Source organism: Grampus griseus (assembly GCF_964374135.1).
Source record: "Grampus griseus genome assembly, chromosome: 11".
In the NCBI taxonomy this organism is placed as follows: Eukaryota; Metazoa; Chordata; class Mammalia; order Artiodactyla; family Delphinidae; genus Grampus; species Grampus griseus.
Genome location: NC_139005.1, coordinates 43,626,155 through 43,643,462, shown reverse-complemented (window position 1 = coordinate 43,643,462; position 17,308 = coordinate 43,626,155).

Here is a 17,308-nt window from a genome sequence, read left to right as displayed (position 1 = left end):
ACATTGGGCTGGATGGTATCTAGAATATCTTCCTTCTCCGACATGTGCTATTCAATTTTGAGAACTGATTGACTTTCCCTTGTTGAGGGTGACTAGTCTAGCACCACAGACCCCCATGTGACTAGACATAAGCTATGTCTGAGCTAAGGGAAGCAAGTACTAGAGGAGTGGGGGAAGTGAAAGTTCTGGGTTCCCAAAGTGCCTCCAGACTCACTATCTCTATTCCCACACTACGCCACAGGGATTCCCCACCACCACAGAGACATGAAGTTCAGAGGTCCAGACCTCCTAATCTTCTGTCTACTGAGAAGGCTGGAGGCTCTTGTTGTCAACCTTGTAACTAAGAGAATCTAAAACTCCTGTGTCAAAAAGAAAGTGATACTCATCTGGGTAACATCCATTGAATTCCTATCTACTGAGTTTGGATCGATCGAATGCAGATCTGTCTCTGATCTCTGCTCCATTGCCCCCAGAGCTGCCCTTCCTCACTCAGGTCCCTTCCTGCCCATTCAGATTCACAGTGGGCTGAGTGCTGGTTCTGGCTGCCTGTGCAGGGTTCACCTGGTCCCTAGGATAGGACCTGTGCCTGAATTTATCCTGTGAAGAGAGGTGTCCCTTTACTTCCCCTCCAAGCATTGTCTCACTTCTTTGCCCAGGTGAGTTTCCATAGGATATTGGAAACTCCTCATTTACCAAAGCTTCCCTATATACCCAGGCTTAAGAAAATATTCCACTTCAGAACTGAGAACAGGGAGTTTGGGGAGATTCAAAAATGACAAATAATCATACTCACCTGAGACCTGAGTGCTACTCCCTTGTCCTCCCCTCCACCCTGGGGAATCTTAAATAACACCCTCAGGGAGGAAAAAATGGTTGGAATAGTCTGACAGATTAACATCATGTTGCATTGTGCTGAATTTCAAAGGGAAGTTAATTTCACCACTCATACTCCACCATATATTTGAATATGCTATAATCTTCAAGGCGGGGCGGGGCAGGGAGATGCAATAGCTTGAAGTAAAATAGGTATAAAACATGAATCCCACTTTCAAGGAATTTATAGCCTATATTATTTATCTATTAACACATAACAAAATTACCCCCAAAATGTAGTGACTTAAAACAACAATAAACATTTACTCTAAAAAAATTTTTTTTTAATTTAAAATTTAAAACAAACATTTATTCTCTCACACAGTTTCTGTGGGTCAGGGACTCGGAATCCGCTTAGCTGGGTGGCTCTGGCTTGGTGTCTCTCATGAGGCTGCAGTCAACATGTCAACTGGGGCTGTAGTTATTTGAAAGCTGAACTAGGGTTGGCCACCACGTACTGCAAGATAACTCGCGTGAGTGAACTTGACTTCTAGCAAGTTGGTGCTGGCTTTTGGCGGAAGGTCTCAATTCCTCTCCACAGGGGTCTCTCCATAGGCCTGCTTAAGTGCCCCCCCTGACATGGCAGCTGGCTTTCCTCAGGGCAGGTAATCCAAGAGAGAGACCAAGGTAGAAACTGCCGTGTCTTTCATGACAGCCTTGGGAGTTACACACGACACTACCGCAGTATTGTGCTGATCACACAGGCCAGCCATGACTCAGTGTAGGAAGGGAACACAGAAAGGGCATGAATACCAGGAGGTGAGGTTTGTTGGGCCATCTTGGAGTCTGGCTACCATATAAACCATCTGGGATCTCAATGTTGTCATAAATAATACATTACGCTAAACAAAAGGGGTAGAATATTTATAAACCTACAAGAAATTTGAATACGCCATGATAGGGCAAATTTCATAGTTTTTCACAAAATGCCATTAAGCAAATGACTTTAGCAGATTCTGTTTTCATTGAAACTTGCTTCAGTTTTACCTTTAAACTCCTTGAGAACATTCTTCAGAGTAGGCTAAGAGATTGCATGATTGCATCGCGATCTTAATCTTTATTCGAAGAATGTAAGCCATGCGGCTATAACCAAGAGATGGGCAAATAGAGGGGCTCAGATAGAGTAATAGTCCAGAGGTAGGTAGAGAGTCCTTGACTGGTGAAGAAAGCTTGCATTGCTGATCCAAGGTGGCTGCTTAGTTTGTCACCATGTCCCAACAAGCAGAAGGAAGAAAGAGGAAGTAGAAGATCATCAGCTTTCCTTTTTAAGAACGTGACTGAGAAGTGACACACGTTGCTTTATTCACATCCCATTGACCAGCACTTAGTTGTGTGTCCACCCCCTAACTGTTGGAGAGGCTGGGCAGAGTACCCTAGCTGGCAGCCACACACCCTGCTAAACTCAGCGTGTGGGTGGCCAGGTGGAGGGGGTCATATTACTAAAAGGAAGAGGGGACTAGATCCTGGGCTACAGTGCTCTCTGCTACACCTACAAAATTTCATTCTTTGGGGATAGGTCAGGTGACCGAGGTTAACACGTAATTGGATCACATTTCCAGCTACATTTTTTTTAATATTAATTAAAAATATTTTTAATATTAATTAATTAATTTGGCTGCACCGGATCTTAGTTGTGGCACACGGGATCTTCGTTGCCATGAGAGGGATCTTCGTTGTGGCACGCGGGATCTTTAGTTGCGGCATGCGGGCTCTCGTTCCCTGACAAGGGATCAAACCTCGGACCCCCTGCATTGGGAGCGGGGAGTCTTAGCCACTGGACCAACAGGGAAGTCCCTCCAGATACATTTCAAGAATTGGATGTACATTAAAACACAATAGCAAGAAGTGCTATCTTGGGACTTCCCTGGTGACACAGTGGTTAAGAATCTGCCTGCCAATTCAGGGGACATGGGTTCCATCCCTGGTCAGGGAACTAAGATCCCACATGTCGTGGGGCAACTAAGCCCGTGTGCCACAACTACTGAGCCTGCACTCTACAGCCCGCGAGCCACAACTACTGAAGCCCGCACGCCTAGAGCCCATGCTCCGCAACAAGAGAAGCCGCCGCAATGAGAAGCCTGCACACCGCAACGAAGAGTAGCCCCCGCTCCCCGCAACTAGAGAAAGCCCGCACGCAGCAACGAAGACCCAACGCAGCCAAAAATAAATTTATTAATAAAAAAAAAGAAGAAGAAGTGCTATCTTGATGGAAGACTTTCTTGGTTTTTTGGTTTTTGTGGTTTTTTGGCCACACCACACAGCATGTGGGGTCTTAGTTCCCTGACCAAGGATGGAACCCACACCCACTGCAGTGGAAGCACAGAGCCTTAACCGGGGAAGTCCCTAGAAGACTATCTTGTTAAAATAAATAAATAAAAACCTTAACTTATTTGTCATAGAGTTCAGAAATTAGTTTTATAATATCACTGTTATGTTTACCGTTACTTTTTATAAAAAGACTCAGTTTATTCACGTAATGTTTACTGATCTAGGCAAAGTGTTAGGCAATGATGGGAAAACAGAAGTAAACAAGATTCTCACAGAATTGAGTCTAGTGGGGGACGCAATTAAACAATGAGACACAATACAGTGGGGTAAGGGCTATGACGAGTGAAATCTGGGGTCCTGGGTAGGGGATTAACGAAGGCTTCTTGGGGGAAGTAATATCTGTGCTGAGAACTGACCTATAAAATACATTCCATTCTATTCAGAGAGCGCATCAGACTGAATAGTTTTCAGATTCCTCAGACAAACTGAACGAGGCTTTAATCTGTGCAGTCAAGCGCTGTGGTAGGTAATTTTACATATAGTATATTAAATTCTCCCAATAAATCTATGAGGAAGTTGTTATCTCCATTTTACAGAGGAAGACGCTGAGACCCAGGAAAGTTAAGTAGCTTCCCAAGGTCACATATCTATTAAGTGAGGGAGGAGGCATTCAAACCCAGGTCTTCTTTCTGGTATAGTATACACCTTTCCTTTGCAAATTAAAAGTACTTCAATTAAAAGCAAACGTTAGCATTAAAAATTCTATGGAATATGCTTTCATAAAATATTTATAGTTGCTTCTATCGTATGTACATCCAAATGTATTCCATTTCTAAATCGCACAGCATTTTGTAAATTCCCTGCATAATTAAGTGCTGGACTGTGTAGTCCAGACTATGAGTGCAGGAATTCAGAAGAGTGGGACGTTACTGAGAATTATAATGAGCTGGAGAAACGTATGCAGGGCTTGGGTGGGCCTTGATGAATGATACAGAGGTCAGTGCATTCCAGACGTGGGAATCACAGGAGCAAAGCTAAAGATAAACTGGGCACAACAGTGAGACAATATGGAAACACAGAGACTCAAGTGACTGGACTAGAGGCTGTATTGGAAAGAGGCTTTTTATGGTCCTCACAGGTGGGGGAAGAGTGAGGCCTCGATGTCAGTTTACCCTCGTTTAAGTGGTCCTGGTAGCTGTGGCCCTAACCCCTCCCCTTTTCTAGGAAAAAATATATCCCAGCATTCCCAAGGTCTCCCCTGCTCCTCTATTATCATATTGTCACTTTGCGTATCAAGGAGTATAGTATAGGGCTTCCCTGGTGACGCAGTGGTTGAGAGTCCGCCTGCCGATGCAGGGGACACGGGTTCGTGCCCCGGTCCGGGATGATCCCACATGCCACGGAGCGGCTGGGCCCGTGAGCCATGGCCGCCGAGCCTGCGCGTCCGGAGCCTGTGCTCCGCAACGGGAGAGGCCACAACAGTGAGAGGCCCGCATAATGCAAAAAAGAAGAAAAACAAAAAAGATGTATAGTATATTATTTTCCTAATGCTGGTCTGGGGCCTGTACCAACTGACAGACACACAATCTTTGTTCCATTAAAGTTTCCGGACTAATGGGGCTACAAACAGACAATTCAGAGAAAAGAATGGGGTAACCTTAGTCCAAAATAAGAGCATCATGATTCCCCTTAAATGTCAAAGTGCTTATAGCTACACCACAGACGGGCCATGACAAATTTCTTTACATGGAAGAGAATACTAGACATGGGATGGTTCCAGACTGGATGGGGTTACTTATGCCCACAAATCCCTGCGATTAATCCAGAACGGTCACCTGGAAAGGGGCTGACAGAAGGGGTACCTTTCCTCCAAAGGAACCCTGCCTCTCCTCTCTCTCCCCCCCTCAAATGAGCATTGAGTAGGAAACTGACCAAAGGAAGAGGTAGGAGGTGCTGTGAGGGTCAGACAAGACCCAGCAACCTGGACCCAAGCCAGCGGAAACCACCATTGTCTGAGTTGCTTTCTCAACTTCCTGCCCCCCTCCCAACGTGCATACTCCATCTCAGGCCTCCCGCTCCGTCACTGTGGTTCCCAGGTACCACAGACCAAGAGGACAACAGACCACCAAGGTTCTCCTAAAGTGAGAGGGGACATCATCCAGACCTGTCCCCAGTGGGGAGGGGCAAAAGACATGACATGGTCGCAGGCCTTTGAGATCACGAGAGGAGGCTGTTTCCAGATCTTAAAGGAGATCCAGGATACCCTTATCTCTTTCAACCCCACTTGCAGCTCACAGGAAGATCTGGGGTTTTCTGGCAAAAGTGAGCAACAGCTGGATGGGGGAAGAGGTGGATGGGGGTTGCGGCTACATAGGTATCTGTGCCTCTAGGCATGTCATAGGGGGTTTATCTCTGGGAGAGAATATGGCAGACTGGGTGTGGCAGTGGGCGTGTCCTGAATGGGATGAGGGCGACAACCCTCGCAGGCATTTCTCATCATTACTCAGTTAAGATCTCCCTGTTCTACCAGCCCTGACCCTGAGCCCATTTCATGACCCTGATGAGACCAGATTCCCGGTCGCAGCTGATTCCCATTCCCAGCCACCGGCCTCCAGCTCCTTGGTCCCTCCCCCATCGCCACACTCACTCCTCTGGCAGGAGAGCTGGCTCTTGGCTGAGAACTGAGCTCAAAGCGGAAACGGGCAGTTTGGGAGGTGTGATGGTGTGATTTGTGTCTCTGACTTCACCCCAGGCTGGAGCCCAAACACATGGACCCTCCCCTCGAGTACCCTTCTGGCAAATTTCCTCCTCCTCCTCCTGGAAATCTCAGGCTCTTCTAGCTGGTCAGAGGTCATGCGGGCGAACCACCCCGTGTCCACGTGTCCACTACCATCCCCCTCTCTATCATCCCCCTTCTCTACCACCACTACCACTACCCCTCCACCTCCCACAGACTGGTAATGGAGGAATGCATTGACTTTACAATCACCATAGGAGGCGAGATTCCCCTATTGGCCCCAAACAATAGGGAAGTCCCTCTATATATCTAATTGCCTTCTCTCCTGCTGTTGGGCCCAGTAGTTAGTGAAAACAAAGAGCAGCTAGCTCACTCAGAATTCTCCCTCTAGCTTCTCAAGCTCCTTTTGCAGATTTAAGGTAACCCCCAACCCTATGGGGGTGTTTCTATCGCTAAAGACTTCTAAGGCGCATTCTCCAAGATATCAGTGTCATTTTCCCCCTCCTACTCAGTAACATGTCATGTGGCCTTGGTGCGTATCTTCATCTCCCTATTTGTCAAGGGCTGGAAAGCACACCCCACCCTCCCTCCAGCTAAACCAATCTAGAAATCCAGAGCCAGCAAAGATATTCCTGGGAAGTGAGGGTCCCCTAACTCCAGGGTCTCCCACCTTTACCAGTTAGAAAATCCTACTAGAAATCTAATTTCCCTTTTTCCGACTTTTTCAGATCCCTCATTAACCAAATGGCCTTGTTAACTTTAGAGGGTTGTTAGGAAGATGAAATAGGGACATCGATTTGAAAGATATAAAATGCTGCCTCACAGGATTTTTTTTGGGGGGGGGCGGTTAAATGAGGTAATACATGTAAAATGCTTAGATGTGTACCTGGTACTTGGTAACTATTCGCTAATTTTTCCCATAATACCTCAAAAATTGAGGAGGGACCTGAGAGTTTGCCCTTCCTAGACATCTAGAGCTCAGACTCTCGTACAGCCTCCTCAGATGGGAAGCTCAGCTCTCTAGGTTTTAATTTCTGAAGGGACACAGTTGAGTGAATGAATGAGTCCATCCTCCGTTCACTGTTCTGGGGTCTGGCCTTGCGTGGCCTGGCTTCCTTCCCATCCCCCACTGCAGAGCCTTTCCCCCAGAGCCCTGAGCTCATCCTAGTTACCAAATGTTTGTTTAGTTGTAGCCCCACACAAGGACTCCAGCCTCCACGCTGGTTTTCCCCGCTGAGTTCCCATAGAGGAATCTGAGTGTGTTGGGGATGGAACCTCAGGGATCATCTAGTTCAATTCCGTTGGCTTATGAAAGACAAAATGGAGCGCCAGAAAAGGGGAGAGTCTTGCTTAAACTGGTACTTCCAAGTCAAATACCTGGATCTATCCCAGGGGCTTCCTGGCTGCTGTCAGGGCTAGAATTCTCATCCCTTTCTTCCTTTCTCCCCCTCAGTGGGGAGAATAAATCACTATTTTTAACTGCCTAGAACAGAAGCAAAGGCTGGGGAAGGGCTCAAGGAAGTCCCTCCACACACTCCCTGTGGCTTCTCCTTCATTCTCTCAGCTCGGCCCTAACTCTCACTTCTCACCCCTTCGTGCATTCCCCCACTCCCCCATCTCCTCCCTGCTCCCCAGTCACACTTATTTAACTTCTGTGCTAACCTGCATATCCTCGGCCTGTCACTTAACAATAGATTTTGGTTTTAGTTTTTGGTATTTTTTTAATACATCAGTGGCTCTCTGGGAGTATATACTCTGAATCCATGCAAACACCCAAGGGGCCATAGTAGGGCCCCTGTGACCGGCAGCTTCTGTGAAGCATCGCCATCCCACAAGCCACTCGGGCATCCTTTATGCCTCCGCCAGTGAGTCTCAAGGATTCCATAGGCAAAGCGAGTGGGTTGGTTTCTCCTAAAGAGAAGCCTGATCGCTTGGGTTTGAATCCCAGCTCTTCCACTTACTCTGGGCAAGTTACTTAACCTCGCTGTTCCTCGGTACCCTCACCTTACCAGATAGGTCAACGGTACCTCCCTCATAGAGCGGCAGTGCCAATTAAATGAGTTAATACATGTAAAGCTCTTAGAATACATAGCGTAGGAAAGACAATAACTCCGGGAAGCTGTGCCCTCACCCCCGCCCCCATACATACCTGGGTCATGCGGCCCAGTTCCCCTTTCTTCCCGGGATCCCATTACCCTTCTCCAAACCTGCCCATCTGGCCCCTGTGCAGTCTTACCCTTACCCAGCCCCCTTCTCTCCCCTGGGGCCCAAACTGGGGTGTTGGGGAGGGAAGGAGGAAAGGAGGGAAAACGTGGCCATTTTAGGGCAGAGGAGCTGTTCGAGGGGAGAGGGAGTTAGGGGAGTGGACCCGGAGTTCGAGGCTCCTTATTGGGAAAGGCCCCTGTCTGATTCTGTGAGACAGAGGCCAGGCCTGGGCAGTCAGCCAAGTGCAAAGAGCGGGCCCCAGGCCCTCGTCCTGGCCCCGAAGGCAGCACCAGTGGAGGGACTAGATGCTCGGTTGCTTTGGGCCCTTCTCCGCAGTCAAAGCACTGTCTCCTACGCCAACCCCACCCCTTCTGCCTAAACCTTCATGGCCCTTAAGATGGCTGGACTCAGGAGTACCACCTTCGTGTGTGTGTGTGTGTGTGTGTGTGTGTGTGTGTGTGTGTGTGTGTGTGTGTGTGTGTGTGTGTGTGTGTGTGTTGGAAGCAGGGGGCTCCTGCTTTGGCTCTCTCTGGGACACTGCCCACCAGACACAACCCCTGCTACTGCTACCTCCCCTCCACGTCCAACACCGGAGCTCCTCCTACAGGAATTCAGCCAGTTCTGGGGAGACGACTGCCGGTGAGGGGGGGCTCAAGGGTGAGTAACAGTTCCCATGGGGATCGGGGCGCCCATGACTAATCAATGGGAGAGTGAGGGAGGAAACTTACATTCCTTGACTTGTAGGGCAGTGGATGGAGGTGGGAGGTGGGGCAGGGGCAGACTGAGGCAAGGACAGCCAAGTAGGGACACAGAGATGGAAGCCAGGCTGGGGTGGGGGTGGGGTGTCTCTCCAGCCCTGATCTCTGTGCACCCCAGGCTGAAGGAGAGGCAGGCCCCAGGTAACCAAACACCTGGGTCCCTGCTGTGCTCAGAGAGCTTCCCACTTGCTGGCCAATGAGCCCCTCCCGAGATCCGCTCAAGTCAGCTTACAGACCTTGAATGGGTTGAGGGAGGGGCTCACTGGCATCTCATTTGCATTCCTCAGCCCCCATTCCCACTCATCTAGGGGTCCCCATGCCCAGAAATCCAGCTTGGAAAAGCTCTACGGTGCCAGGTCGAGGGCTGCGCTAAGGGCATAAGAGCGGAAATGAGCTGGGAGCCAAGGTGCCGTGGGGAGGAAGGAAGCCAGTCTGCCGCCACCGAGGAGTCAGGAAAGAGAGGGAACAAAGAGCCAAAGGCTTCCTGCCCCCCCATCCCTGCCTCCCCCTCACACGCCCCACCAGCCTCCTTCAGCCTACCCCAGCATCTTGGGGCTGGGGAGAGGGAGAAGAGGGGTGCAGAGACCCACACCGGACACCCAGTAATGCTTCCAGCTCCATAGCCTTCACGGCAGGGCGCCAGGGGCTACTCTCACAGCAGCGCCTGCACCCGCTGCTGGGTGATCATCGTCCCCCAGCCAGCTCGGAAACCCCTTGCCCCAGTTTCTTCCACTGGGGACGAGAGTGACCCATTCCTCTCTCTGTTCCCTGGCTTACTTTCTCTAGCCTTCCCGTTGTCTGTGGTTGAAAGAGAAGGTCCTGGGTTAGGGAAGGGATGGGGTGACGGGGAGGGCAGGCAGCTGTCTCACCTCCCACTGCACTGGGAAGGGAGCAGGGTGGTCTCACACACGCACGCGCACGCACACACAGGTTTTCACCTCACATAAACATTCACATCACACAGCATCTTCCCAGTCCTGCCAGTGCAAATGGTCAACATTCACGTGTAGGGATAAAAAAACCTGGGCCAACGTGGGCCCAAAATCTATCCTAGCCTTGGCGCTTCTCAAGGCCAGTTTCTCCTTGCTCCTCCCCCGGGGCTTTCCCCGCTGAGCACAGCAGAGGTGCGTTGGGGCCACCTGAGGCTGCCCCATCCCCAAGCCCGCTTGTGAGACTCGGTCAGCACTGTCTGGGTTTCTGGAACCCAGCCCCCCTCCCTGAGGTGATCACATGGAAAATGTCCAGCTGTGGTTGCCTGGAGAGATGAGCTCAGCCAGTCTGAGTGGGGCTGGGGGCCTGGACTCAGCGTCAGACTTTCCACCTCAGACGTTTCCCCTTCCCCCACCCGCAAATACCACCCCAGGGACTCTGGAGCAGGAAGGGGGCCAGAGGGACTTCTGATACACATTCTCAGCCCTGCACTGGTTTGGAGAAGGAGGGGGACCACTGAGTGCAGACTAGGCCAGACCTGGATGCACCTCTGGTCTGTTTCATCCCTGCCCACCCATTTCAAAGACAGAAACCCAGAAAAGAGGGCCACGGGAGACTGCCCCGCAATGTGATGAGTGGGAAGGACGCTGACTTCAGAAATCTGTGCCCAAGAGATGAGGGTGGGGAGGAAAGGGAACCAGAGGAGGAAGAGTCAATTCAAGGACCCCCAAAGGACATAGAAAGTCCTAAATGGGAAGGGGGTGGGGAGCAGACAGGTGGCCTGCGGGCTGTCTGACCATCGAAACTGCCGACAAGAGGCCAGAGGGGAGTGTTCCCCCTTTCTACCCATCTCCCACTCCCCATGGCTCCGCACCCGGCCTCTCTCTCTCTGCTGGTCCTCTCCCTCCATTCCCCTCCCTCTTCTTTCCTTCTCCTTTCCTTTCCCCTTCCCTCCCTCCTACCATCTTTCGGGGGCCCTCCTTCCTACTTCCTCCACCACCTTCATTTCACTCCCCACTCGTCACTCGTGGCTCACCCTCCTTGGTCACTCTGCCTTTTGTCTCTTTGGAAGCCTCTCTCTACCTCTTTGCTCTTATTTGTGTCTCCACCTCAGCCCAATTCCCCCTCTTCTTCTCCCTCTTCATGCCTCCCAGCATGGCCCCCTGAGCTTTGTACATAATTAGCACCCAAAGATGTATATTGAATTGGATCACTACACTTACTATGTGACTTGCACAGTTCTAGACACTTTATTTTCTTTTTTATAAATTTATTTATTTTTGGCTGCGTTGGGTCTTCGTTGCTGCGCGCGGGCTTTCTCTAGTTGCAGCGAGCGGGGGCTACTTCGTTGTGGTGCACAGCCTTCTCATTGCAGTGGCTTTTCTTGTTGTGGAGCATGGACTCTAGGTGTGCGGGCTCAGTAGTTGTGGCTCACAGGCTCAGTGGTTGTGGCTCGTGGGCTCTAGAGCACAGGCTCAGTAATTGTGGCGCACGAGCTTAGTTGCTCCGCAGCATGTGGCGTCTTCGTGGACCAGGGCTCGAACCTGTGTCCCCTGCATTGGCAGGCGGATTCTCAACCACTGCGCCACCAGGGAAGTCCCAGTTCTAGACACTTTAGAGTAGACAGATCTTTACTGATTAAAAAGTTGAAGCCAGGGAAGGTTTTGAGCTGACAAGGAACATCCTTAGAGCCTTGGTGAAGAAGATTAATTTGTCTGCCTGCAATGAGTAGGACGAGTTGCGGGGAGACGAGACCCTTTTTCACGTCCTTTCTCTCCCCCTCCAGCTGTTTCTCTCTGGCTCTTCCTCATCCTCACAGGCTTCCCCACCTGACCGCAGCTTCTCCCTCTCTCCCTTCCATGGATCTCCCTCTCCTTCCTTCAGTTTTCCTTCTCTGCACCCCCTTTCCACCCTCCCTTCTCTCAACCCCCCCTTTCCTAGAACATCTGTAAGCAATCGGCTTGTGGGGGGGTGGTAGGGTTGAGAGCTCTTCCCAGCCAGCTGTGGAGGGTGTGGCCTAAAGGAAGGGCTGATCTCCAGGAGGTGAAAACTTAGAGCTCCATCCCACCTTCCCCTCCCCCAGCCACTCAGCTCTCTACCCAAACCCCAAACTTTCCTTCTTCCCCTATCAATCTCTACCACACACCCCTCCTCTATCTTTGAGACCTGAAGGCCCTAGCCCTGCCCCTAACCCCACAATTCCGTCATCTGGGACACTCTAGTCAAACCTAGATCAGAGAGGTGTCCCAGTGCCCAGGCTCTGAACTGCTGGACAGCTATTGAAAGGGATCTAAGCCAGAAGGTCAGGGAGCTCCGCTCCTCGGCTTCTCCCCTGGGGCTCTGAAGTCCAATCTAGGGTTGAGGCCAGAGGTGAGAAGAGATGGAGGCTGAGAGGGCATAGTCCATTCGACCTTGCTGCAGGTAAGACAGGAGGCCCAAGATATTTTTATACATCAGACTTGTAAATTGTATCCACCACTACCTTCTATTATATTAATATCTCAGCTCAGTAAAGCCACAAGCTTGAAGTCCAGAGGTTGTTTAAAAATCTTTTAGGGCTTGGTTCCCCCTCCAGCTATAGCTACGGAAGAGAGGGCTGTGCAGAGGAGCTCTCCCTCTCACTGCGCTCCTGAATCTCGGCCCCAGGGACTTCTCATTTTACCCTTGGGGTTGGCTGCGGGGAACACCTGGATCCCTTGCAGGGATCACGGTATACCCCCATTTACCCCCTAATTCATTACCCCAACATGTTATATCTCCCTGAAGGGAAGGGCAAGGGGAGGGACCTATTCTTAGCCCTGTACATGATGCCGGGCAAACAAGTGTGCTCATTATGAGGTGACGATGGACAGGAAGGAATTGGCAGCCAAGGAAGGAGTGTGTTTGTTTGGGGGTGGAGGGGTGAGAAGTGCTAGAAGTCCAGAGAGCTCGTGGGAAGACCTACACCTTTTCATGAAAAGCAAGAAGGGGCACGTGCTAGCCCCCATCCCCAACCTGATGCCGAAGCCAATTTATTGTGTGTGTAAGGACAGATGGCATACCTGTGCTGTACACACACACGCGTGCATGCATGCGCGCACACGCACACGCACATCCTGATTCCAAACCGATCAGAGATGCTGTCTTTTTTTTTTTTTTTTTTTGGCTATACCACGTGGCCTGTGGGATCTTAGCTCCCCAACACGGGCCCTCGGCAGTGAAAGCGAGGAGTCCTAACCACTGGACCACCAGGGAATTCCCGCTGTCCTCTTTATAGAGCCAGAAAAAGCTGAAGCTAGTGAAATAGTATGTCTGTGTTGTGGGTGCAATCTCTGGCCCTCTTGCCCTCCTCCCGGCCCCTTCCAATGCCTTAACTTTCTGTCTGGCATTGGTAATATTTTCCCAAGAGCAGGCTAGAAATGGCAAGCGTCGTGGGGGTGGGAGGGAACGCCTGGCTCCTCCTCAGCTCCTCACAGCCCCAGCTGGGTGTGCACTGGGAATCCTGGTGCTTCAGGTCCCTCCCTGATGGGCTCCAGATGTGCTTACATCTGGAAAGGCCATCCCAGGAAACGACGCTCCCGCCCACACGCTCCCACCCCGGATGGATCTCTCCTTCAGCTTCCAGGCCCTTGAGCCCAGAAGCTTCAGGCACTCCTTTCTTCTCTAGAGGTAGGTACATGGCAACAAAGGAGAGAAAAAGGATGGACAGCAATGGGGGTGGGGTGGGTGAGCAAATAAAATGAGGTCAATGCTTAGGACACCCCAGAGAATCTTATTTCCCTTTTAACTTCCTATGTGAAGTTGTTACATTCTCCTGCAGAATTCTGTTGCCTCAAAAAAATGCCAAAAAGTAGAATAGGAAAACTGAAGAGGCTTTGGAAAAGAAGACACTAGCTTGGATGGTGGAAATTCCTTCCCATTAATCTGATTGCTCTGGACCCCTGGGCCTTGTATTTTTTTACCCCAGTGTTCCCTTAGCCCTGCCCCTCTCCCACCAGTGCCCTTCCCCTAATCCCTGTCCCTCTGCCCCTCCCAAACCTAGTCCAGCCTGGAAAAAGTCCCAGTTTTGTCCCTACAGAGATACCTGAGCACGGTCTCAAGCCTTAGGTTCAGAGCCCTAGAACAAGAGAACCAAAGCATCTCATCTCCCAGGACTGGTCTTGTCCCCATGATGTCTAGCAAACATCCTTCATCCACCCCTCCTGTGCTGTGAGCAAAGTGGGGGTAGAAAGGGGAGGGGAGTCTGCGTTTATTTTAGGTCAGGACATGGGGGAGGGATTTTCCCCCCCCCGGGTCAGACAGGGAGTGGGGATGGTGGTGGGTGAGTCACAGATGATGGAACCGTCAGTTCCCCTAAGCAGAGACCTGAGTCAGGGTGGCGAAAGAGCTTTAGGGTTCATATGGCCCACTCCTGTACTTTCCGATTTCTCTCTCTTGGACACACATACATTTCAATGCTCCAACTTTAGCAGGTTCCAGACCCAGACTCCTGGGATAACCAGGATCTTACTCTACTTCCAGAATCCTCCCCCCCAACCCTTGCAGCTCCATAATCTGTATACCTATCCCTCCGTCCTTCCCTCTGGGAGACCGAACTCCCACTCATCACCCCACCACAGGGCAGGAGGAGGGGGTCCCAGGAGCCGCAAACCAATAAGCTCCTCTGATGCCTTTGTCCAGCGAGGTCTTCCCACTCTTTTTTGCATCATATCACATTGAGAACGTTAGATTTGGACCATCCCCAGAGGTAGTGAGAGAAGTCGCTCTGGCCAGAAGCCACTAGCCTGGGGTCTCTGGTGCTCCCAGGTCTTACCAGGCTGCGAAGGTTGAGGGGATTGATACCTGCCTCAGCACACCCACAGCCCATCTGTGTGTGTGAACACACACCAGTTGGGAAGTGTTATTTCAGGAAGACCTCACCCAGCCTATGCCACCCCACCAGGCTTCTTACAGGCCCCACAAGGCTCAAGTCTATTCCCCGAAATCAGGATATCCAGCCTCAGTGCTCTCAGAGTTTCCAGGCATTTGAGAATCTGGAAGAAGCAACCCCAGAGAAATCACACACACACACACACACACACACACACACACACTTCCATCCTGTTTCCGAGGATTAATGAATTGTGCACCCAATCTTCCCCACCCCCACCCTAGGAACAATGGTCCTATGTTAAATATCTCTGCTCCAGAATCTTCCCCCTGTAGAAACCCAGCCCAGTTTAGAGGACTAAACTAACAGTGCAGTGGGAAAAGCAAGGACTTCGGGATCACTTGGGATGAAATTTGGATTCTACCTCCGCCCCTTTCTTTGTGTGATCTTGTCTTAGTCACGTCACTCTCTGGGCCTCAGTTTCCTGACAGTAAAATGAGAATCATAATACCTGCAGTGCTGGAGATATTCGGAAGATGAAATGGGACAAAGGCAGGTTAATGGTCGAGCCCAAGGCCAGGCATAGAGCATGTGCTAAATAAACTATTATTAATATTCCTCAGCCCTCTCCCATGCCACTGACACTCAGCGTGGCTCCCGGCTTTAAAACTTGCACCTCTACCCTGAACTCCTCTGCGGAAATTCAGTCTCCTAGTTCTAAGCTCCAGCCTTCAGGGCAGGCAGGCTGGTGACAGCAGGAGTCTGGTGAGTGTCCTGCCCTTGCCCTTCACCCCTTCTGCCCCTCTGTCAAGCAGACCGTGATTAATAATAATCAGTCATCACAGCAAATAATTCTTACTGAGCAATGAAGGGACAGAGGGTAGCAGAGAGGTCAGAGCCGAGAGAGAAAACAGAGACACTTGGAGACACACAGACTGGCCAGAGACAAGCTGAGAGATACACAGAGAAAAAGCTGACAGGAGACAGAGCATTTAGTGGGCAGTGGGCTGAGAGGAGAGGGTATTGGGTTTAGAGTCAAAACACTTAGGTTCCAGGCTCACCACTAACTAGCAGCCATGTGACCTTGGACAAGTCAATTCACTTCTCTACACCCATTTCCTCTTCTGAAGGAGAGGGTTGGGCTGATGATCCCTAGGAACCCTCTCCTGGCTGACCTTTCTAGGCCAGCTTCCAGGCCTGGAGGGCTGCCTGAAGCAGCTCCAACTGGGAGGGAACCCCAAGTGCAGGCCTGACCCGGAGCAGAGGAAGGGAGGGCCAGGCAGAGGCAGGCATGGTGAGATGGAAGGCAGGAGGTGTTGGGGCCACTGGGAGAGGACTTATAAGGGCAGAGAGAGCCAAGAGAGGAGGGATATTGGGGAGAGTAGAAAAGCCAGCCAGAGAATGACTAAGGGGCTCCCGGTGTAAACAGGAGCGGGGAATGGACAGGGAGGGGGCCTGTTTGACTTGGCCAAGCGGGGTGGGGGGGGGGTGGAGTGGGGAGGAGGAGTGGGGAGGAGAACTGGGGCAGGACGCTATGTCCCTTGTCCCTCACCAAGGCTCCTGGGAGGAGCTGAATCACACACCTCCCTCCCTGTATCCCTCCCCACCCCCACCCCAAGCTCCCAAATCCTGGGAAAATCTAAAGAGCTTGTGCCTGGGCTGAAACAGGAGAGATTTGGGTTCACACACACATGCTCTGCTGGGTTATACAGCAGTCAGCCCGCAACCTCTTTCCTCCCAGAGAGGGTCTCAGCCCTTGGCTTGAGTAGTTTTCACCTAGAGGTTACCTTCGCGGCAGTGCTGTGCTTAAGATCCTGACCCAGAGATTCTTTGGGTTCCTCGCCTAAGAGGGGGTCAGGACCTGCAGATGTGAGAGTGGGATGGGAGCCAGCACCACTCCACGGTCTGACCAGCTGCCTTCTCCCTTGGGCTGCAGCTGGCTCTGGAGAGGGGCTTTTAAAAAAACAGCTGGGCGATTTGGGACAGGAAGTAGAGTAGTAGAATGAGGAGGAGACTCGTGGCGAAGGAAAGAGCATTGATTCTGAGTCCCCCAAGCCAGAGTGGGGCAGGGGACTGGAGAAGAGAAGGGGCAGGGTTCCGATTCGGGGGATTATTATTCTGGAAGGGGAGGAGTCCTGGAGGAAAAAGACAGGAGGAGGGCTGGAAAGGAGAGGAGGTTAGGAGAGGATCTAGGCCCCTTGGTCCCCCTCCCCCAGACTAAGATAAAGACTAGAATCCTGAAAGGTGATCTCATCACACAGAGCCAGGGCTGGGGGAAGGGATGGGCAGGGGGTCACTGCCTTCTCCTGCTGCAGTCCCTTCCTCTACATCCACAGGGCATCTTGGGAGAATGGGGTCCTGGGTTCCAGCTCCCAGAGCCTAAAGACAATAGAAGCTAAAGGTTGGGCCCCTTTGCAAGACACCACCCCACCCCATCCTACAATTCTCCAGGTCTGTAGGAATCAGGCCAGTTTGATCAAGAAGACACTGAAGGGCCAAAGCAACCCTTTCCCCCTCCCACTACCAGGCTCTTGGTCAACTGCCAGGTTCTAGGAAGGGACTCAGCAGAGGTTTCCATATCCTGCAACCGAGAAAGGGGGAGGCCTGGACCGGAATCCTCCTGGTGAAGTAACCCCAAATTTCTGGACTCCTGGGTTTTCAATTCTAGCAACTTGGGCGGGGGGAGGG